This window comes from Pseudoliparis swirei, unplaced genomic scaffold (genome assembly GCF_029220125.1).
Source record: "Pseudoliparis swirei isolate HS2019 ecotype Mariana Trench unplaced genomic scaffold, NWPU_hadal_v1 hadal_32, whole genome shotgun sequence".
NCBI lineage: Eukaryota > Metazoa > Chordata > Actinopteri > Perciformes > Liparidae > Pseudoliparis > Pseudoliparis swirei.
In genome coordinates this window covers 159,504-167,169 of record NW_026613268.1, presented here as the reverse complement: position 1 = coordinate 167,169, position 7,666 = coordinate 159,504, and the positions used below count along the sequence as shown (strand labels likewise).

The 7,666-nt window shown below is 41.7% G+C and overlaps 1 pseudogene; it reads right to left on the bottom strand.

The window, feature by feature from the left end:
• Positions 1-6,062: 6,062 nt before the first annotated feature.
• Positions 6,063-7,666, bottom strand: part of LOC130191287 (zinc phosphodiesterase ELAC protein 1-like) — a 5,241-nt pseudogene continuing 3,637 nt past the window's right edge.

The following is a 7,666-nucleotide window of genomic DNA, read 5'->3' as shown; positions in this document are numbered from 1 at the left end:
ATTTGCTTAAAATAAAATCCAAATATTGCCATAATATTAATAATATTTATTTCTCGCTAACTTTAAAGTGAATTTATTCAAAATCTACACAGTAATATCTCATGAAAATAATCATGGCCTAGCAGAGGTCACCACTAACAAGACTGCATTGTACTTTTTTCAAGAAAGTTTCAGATTTGCTTAAAATAAAATCCAAATATTGCCATAATATTAATAATATTTATTTCTCGCTAACTTTAAAGTGAATTTATTCAAAATCTACACAGTAATATCTCATGAAAATATTCATGGGCCTAGCAGAGGTCACCACTAACAAGACTGCATTGTACCTTTTTTCAAGAAAGTTTCAGATTTGCTTAAAATAAAATCCAAATATTGCCATAATATTAATAATATTTATTTCTCGCTAACTTTAAAGTGAATTCATTCAAAATCTACACAGTAATATCTCATGAAAATATTCATGGGCCTAGCAGAGGTCACCACTAACAAGACTGCATTGTACCTTTTTTTCAAGAAAGTTTCAGATTTGCTTAAAATAAAATCCAAATAGTCATAATATTAATAATATTTATTTCTCGCTAACTTTGAATTGAATTCATTCAAAATCTACACAGTAATATCTCATGAAAATATTCATGGGCCTAGCAGAGGTCACCACTAACAAGACTGCATTGTACCTTTTTCAAGAAAGTTTCAGATTTGCTTAAAATAAAATCCAAATATTGCCATAATATTAATAATATTTATTTCTCGCTAACTTTAAAGTGAATTTATTCAAAATCTACACAGTAATATCTCATGAAAATATTCATGGGCCTAGCAGAGGTCACCACTAACAAGACTGCATTGTAACTTTTTTCAAGAAAGTTTCAGATTTGCTTAAAATAAAATCCAAATATTGCCATAATATTAATAATATTTATTTCTCGCTAACTTTGAATTGAATTCATTCCAAATCTACACAGTAATATCTCATGAAAATATTCATGGGCCTAGCAGAGGTCACCAATAACAAGACTGCAGTGTACCTTTTTTCAAGAAAGTTTCAGATTTGCTTAAAATAAAATCCAAATATTGCCATAATATTAATAATATATTTCTCGCTAACTTTGAATTGAATTCATTCAAATTCTACACAGTAATATCTCATGAAAATATTCATGGGCCTAGCAGAGGTCACCACTAACAAGACTGCAGTGTACCTTTTTCATGAAAGTTTCAGATTTGCTTAAAATAATCCAAATATTGCCATAATATTAATAATATTTATTTCTCGCTAACTTTAAAGTGAATTTATTCAAAATCTACACAGTAATATCTCATGAAAATATTCATGGGCCTAGCAGAGGTCACCACTAACAAGACTGCAGTGTAACTTTTTCAAGAAAGTTTCAGATTTGCTTAAAATAAAATCCAAATATTGCCATAATATTAATAATATTTATTTCTCGCTAACTTTAAAGTGAATTTATTCAAGGTTTATGGCCTTTTTTCCCCTCAATTGTGTAAAATAATAGATACGGGTATACAATGTTTTTATCACTTAACTAGGAGCAGGCCCCCTATTATTAGATATTTCATCGGTGTAAATAAAGGCATCCCTAAACAGCGCCCCCCTGCAGACTACAGCACTTGCATGAGCCCCCCCCCCCCCCCAACACACACACCCATAAACATACTTTAGGCCACACTGCTACTAATTCTCTAAAATCAGTCATGTATCGATAATAAAGGATAGGAACAGGACTTATAAAAGTCTAAAACCACCACATACAAACCACATACTGTTCATTTTATTAAGTTAATTCACTAAAACATTGCATGGACTACATGCATTGGTGTCTTACCTGCATATACCTGCTTAATATGTTTACATTTAAAAAATAAATAACCATAATTAAGGTTTTTCCCATGGCCTTTTTTCCCCCTCAATTGTGTAAAATAATAGAAACGGGTATACAATGTTTTTATCACTTAACTAGGAGCAGGCACACTATTATTAGATATTTCAGCGTAAATAAAGGCACCCCTAAACAGCGCCCCCCTGCAAACTGCAGCACGTACATGAGCCCCCCCCCAACACACACACACACACCCATACACACACGCACACACACATTAACATACAGCGCGCTGCTGCCTCCCACTCTCCTCCCCACCACCTCCCTCCTCCTCCTCCTCCCTCCCTCCTCCTCCTACCCCACAAACGTGTCAATGTATTACTATCAGCAGCCTGTCTGTTGTCCGTGGTCTTCAACAGGCCTGATCTTGAAAGGGCCTCTATCAGCTGGCTCATTAGGATCTGAGCCCAGTGCACGAAATAATTCACTCCAGACCCCAAGTGGAGGACTCCAGTGGTCCTGTAGGGTATATCCATCCACTGACTGAAGGCTGTTATCACCTTTTGTAATAAGTATAGATATATATAACTAATCACAACGTGCTTCCAAAGCTCCAGTTTTTCCATTATTAGAATTATTTTAAAGTATTCTTCTTTAACCACCTCCCCTTTTTGCCCCCCTGCACAATGACACCCCACACAGACACACACACACACACACACACAAAGACCTTCGTGATATCACAAGATTTTCCAGCATTGAATTATGAACATGACGGCTTGAGTTGCATGCCAATTGATACAAATTGACCCAAGCTATGTTAAAAAGAAGATTTTGACCTTTTCATGACCTTTTGACTCTTTGACCTTGATTGATCCCTAAAATCTAATCAAATGGTCCCCGGATAATAACCAATCATCCCACCAAATTTCATACGTATTCGTTTTAATATTTTTGAGTTATGCTTAGTAACACGACACAAATAAATAAATAAATACACGGGCGATCAACACATAACCTTCCGTGATTCCTCAATGCGCATTTGCACACAATAATTTCCTACATAATCGATGAAAATGATGACGCTCCAGGACTGACGCGGTTAACTGTAACGAGACTGGTCTTCAGGAGGCATAGTCCTACCTGAAGCGGTTATTTCTAGTTTAAAGCATATTTGTATTGACTATACAATGACCTTTGATGACTATATGGCAGGTCACTAACAAGCGGAGCGCGATGAGTCCAGACCCAGACGCTGTTGTCTGTGTGCCGACATCTTTAACTCGGCAGTCCAGGAAGCGCACCAAGCGGTGCACACTGTGATGCTACTCATCCAGATGTGTATTTTGATAAGCCTCGCCTTTGACTCGAGTGTGATACACACACACACACACACACACACACACACACACACAGGAGAGAGACCCAACAGTCTGAGGTGTGTGTGAGTCAGAGTCGTTATTTCACGTGACGTGTGAATAAACAATAAATACGGGAACTGTGGACCTGCTCAACCCAGAGTCTTGTCAGCCAAGAATGGACAGACTCTCCGCCCTTCACAGAGTCGAAACCAGAGTCTCATTTTCAGAGACCGTGAGATTAAAACTACGAAGAGAAAGCGCAAATCTTTAAAACTATTGTCTCTCATTCACTTGTTTCATTGAAGGTGTTTTTATGCTTTGTAATTCTCCTTGTTTGAATATTTCATTTTCAAAAGATGTTCATGTATCCACCGAGATGTCAGTTTGGTCATGGACATTTGGTTTCGTGGTGTAAATCCACTGGTGGACATGTGGTGGACCCTGTAGTGACCCGGGGGAGCAGCGCCTGTCGGCTCGTGTTCCTCCAGCTCCAGAGACTCAACGCTGTCCCGCTTGCAGCGCTGAGCAACACGGTCGCCACGGTGTGCAACCCTGCCGAGGTCGGCTGCATCACGCCACGGTTTCCTCCGATGGAAGGCCTCCACCGCTGGGTCCCTGAGCCACGACGCAGGCCCTCGGCCCCTCCAACGACCCCTGCTGCCTCGACATGCTCGACGCCGCTTTACCGCCCGACCTCGCCCGCCGAGGGGCGGCCAACATGACCGCGAGCGGCCCTCCAAGAGACTCCAGATGGCGCTGCCCGACCTTCATCAGCGACGCCGGTCGGGGAACCTCGCCGTGACTTCCAACCCCGACGGACAGCGACGACCACCACCGGATCACCGGCGCCAAAATGGCGGTGTCCGTCACAGACTTTGGGAGCTTGGCGGGCGGCGGCGAGCCCCACGGGTTTCTGGGAGCTCACGCTGCACCACACACAGCACACCGCAGCACTTCAGTCCGAGTGATCGTCCTCTTCCCTCATCCCACCTGGACAGAAGACTGACCTCACTGGAGAATCCACTTTGTTCAAGAAATATTATATATGTGTCGATATATATTTACTTGTTTGTTTTCATTTGTTTGTGTCCTATGACATCAGTGATGTCTATCATATAGAACTAAAGTCTTGATTTCTCTCAAGAGTCTATAGCCATTTATTTTCTTCCCGTTTGGCGGTCCTGAGATGTGTCACGTCCAGGCGGAGGCCCGAGGCGGAGCGTGAGAGCGGCGCCTCTTCCTCTCGTCTTGGAGCGACCGCACCTTGTCCTGCCGTTCTGTTCATCTGCCAAAACTGGCTCACTTTTCTGCCTCTATTCTCAGTCTTGAGTTGCTCGTCTTTGTTGTTTTGAAGTGGTACTTTTTACACTTCAAGTTTTGTTTACAGGTACTTTTTAGTAACCGGGCCGGTGCAAATGGTTGCTGGTCGCCTCAAGTCCACTTCTTTGCTAGAGCGTGTGTGAAGAGCAACACGAGCACGGAGATGATCTTCCTCTTCATCTGGCCTCAAAGGTTCTCCTTAAAGCTCGTCTTCGGTTGGTCTGCTTGTTTAGTCATTGTTATCCCATTTAGTCCAACTCTCTTTTATTTGTCGTAAACATGTCAGAATATGCTCTTAAATCAAATCATGCCATGTTCAGCCCACTTAGCAAGCTGTTAGCAGTATTATCTCTTATTTAAAGCCACTTGGATGTTGTGTTGGATCTGCCTCCAGGAGGCCTCGTGTGATCTAGTCAACAGTTTCTCGGAGTAGTAGCAGAAATGGAGGTTTTCTCTTGACTGAAGTCCAGAATTGTGAATTTTCAAAGGTTTTTCGGGTCGATAGGATGCAGTAGTCGTGTTTACTTAATTTATCTATGCATTGTGCTATGACTAGTTTGTTTCAGGGGTACATCATGTGTGTCTTGTCTATCGATGTAGTAATTTACCATGACGTGGTTACAGACCGGATTCACGCTTCGGAAACCATTACTAATTAATTTTCCACGCCCAGCATCGGAGGAGATATTCACTTCTGCATTTCATGTAAATAATTAGCAAATAGCCTTTAAAAAGTTTATGAACTGACCTCTTATACTTGTGAATCTATGTCGATACAAAGGTTTTAATTTTGATTCCTTGTCAAAAGGCAATAATTTGTAGATATGTACAGATATTTTGTTTTTTTTGCATTTTATCAGTTGACTTGGTGTTTGAATTGAGTTTCTCTCTTTGGAAAGTCACGCCCCCCCTCGGACACGGCTGAAACACGCATGCCAGCCGTGTCCCCCCCCCCCAGTGGTAACCACTGAAAACGGCTTTACCTGAAGACTTATTGATATTACTCAATGTTGCAATTTTGCCTTCAAAACTTGAAGCCATGTCTAAAAGATGCGTATCCTTCTCTTCTTTTCTTTTCATATCTATATTTGTCTTGACGCTAAAGGGATGGCTGCTGCTCTTAGTGTGTGGAGAGCTAGTTTATCTTTTTAATGCAATGTGCAGTAGGTCCTCAAAGCTCGTGTAGCTTTAGCAGTGCAGTGATATTTATTTCACCTGTGGTTTGTACAAAGACTCAGAAAACTGTCAGAATGTAAAGGCCATTAAGTAGTAGAAGTAGGTTTTTCACCACCCTGTGAACTCTCAAAAATGTGATATTTTATTGATATCTCCGGTATGAGACGTGTGTGTGTGTGCAAGAAAGCACCAAACAAATTTATTTTATATTTTGTATTGTGTTTTGAAGTTTAAAAAGGAAAAACAAATAGCAGTTGTGGTTTTGGAAAAGAGAACTCGAGTCCTTTGAAAACACCTTTTTGTGAATAAAAAACTTTAAAGTGTATATCCAGAAATATAGACAATCAAAAACTTCACTGAGAAATGTTCAAAAAGCTCTTTATTGTTTATAAGAATTGTACATAAGCATTGAGTTTTTTTTGTTTTGGTTAAACATTATTTTGTATTTCTGTTGTACTTTAATACCTTGTGTACAGATCCAGAAATAAAGCTCTGGAAAAGGTGCAGAGACGACTTCATGTTCTTTATCGACAAGAGATTCATAGAAGAGAAAAATTGTAATGGCATAAGTCAGTTAAGTGTAGTTGAAATTGGAAAGTCATAGCATGTCCATAAAGAAATCAAGAAAGGTATAAAGTAAAGCCCTCTAAGGCAAATGTGTGATTTTGGGCTTTATAGATTCAGTATGATGAGGATAACAAAATGTTATATTCATATATATAAAAATACACATTTATATATCTATATAGATATTAGAAGTAGCAGGAAAAAAGTCAGCAGTCATGTTCTGAAAAAAGAACCTTGTGAATAAAAACATAGAAAATATATCCAGATAGACAGTGAAAAATGTAACAATGAGAATTGATCAAGACATTTTTATTGTAAGAATTTTACATAAACCAATTAGGTTTTTTCTCCCTTTTTGGTAAAAATCATTAAACATGTTCTGTTGTACTTAAATACCTTGAGTACAGGTCCATGAACAGGTTCACCTGCATGTTCTTCATCATCACAGCACAGATGTTTACTCAGAGAAAACAAGACGGACCGAAACCGACCGCTTTACTGTTCATGCTATATTCTATTTAGAGACTTTCTACTGAATAAATTAGATTAAAATGTGGTCTTTTTTTTGGAGGGGGTCAATGGAGACCCATTTGGATAATTACTAATCAATGCATTGTTGTATAACAGTCAGTATAATGGTCAGGCGCCATGGAATCCGACAGATGTTCAAACTTCCTAATTGTCGGAGCGACGGTGCTGAGGCTGAAACAGATCAGGCATCGTCACCGCCGTCGAGAGTGAGCACGAGTCCTAAAAGTGCTCAGACTCGTGGACTTTGACCAGCGCCAGTCTCATGGCACCGCGTGTGAACCGAGACCGTCGACACAAACACAATTCACTGGTGTGGTCGTCTGAGCGGAACGGGCAGAGTGAGAAAGTCTCGGCCAAGGTCACTTCCACGCGCTGTCCTGCAGCGGCGCTCCGCCTGCCGCTTGAGCTCCGCCACGCCGTCCTCGCCCCGTCGTGGTGCGAGGGGGCGGGTTTGTACCTCTGGCTGAAGTGGGTCACCAGCCTCCGCTGCGGCAGGCCCGGGCCACCGCGGCCGCCATCCCGGGCGTACTGTGTCCGCGGTCCTCCGCTTTGGCTCGGTGCTCGTCCCCGAGCGTGGCCTCGTGGACCAGGACGTCCGCCCCGCCGCACAGCCTCAGCGCGCCGTCGCCCACGGCCGAGCTGCAGTCGCCGAAGACGCAGACTTACGACCCGGAATGGCCTCTTCCAGCACCGCTGGACAGAACCACGCGGCCGCTGGCCAGCGTTACTGGCTTGCCGGCTTTCAGCTGCGCATAAAGCGGACCCGGTTTCAGGCCTGGGACACACACACACACACACACACACACACACACAGTGTTAATTCACAATAATCCACACATACCATTTGGAGGATTCACTCTCTGTAAT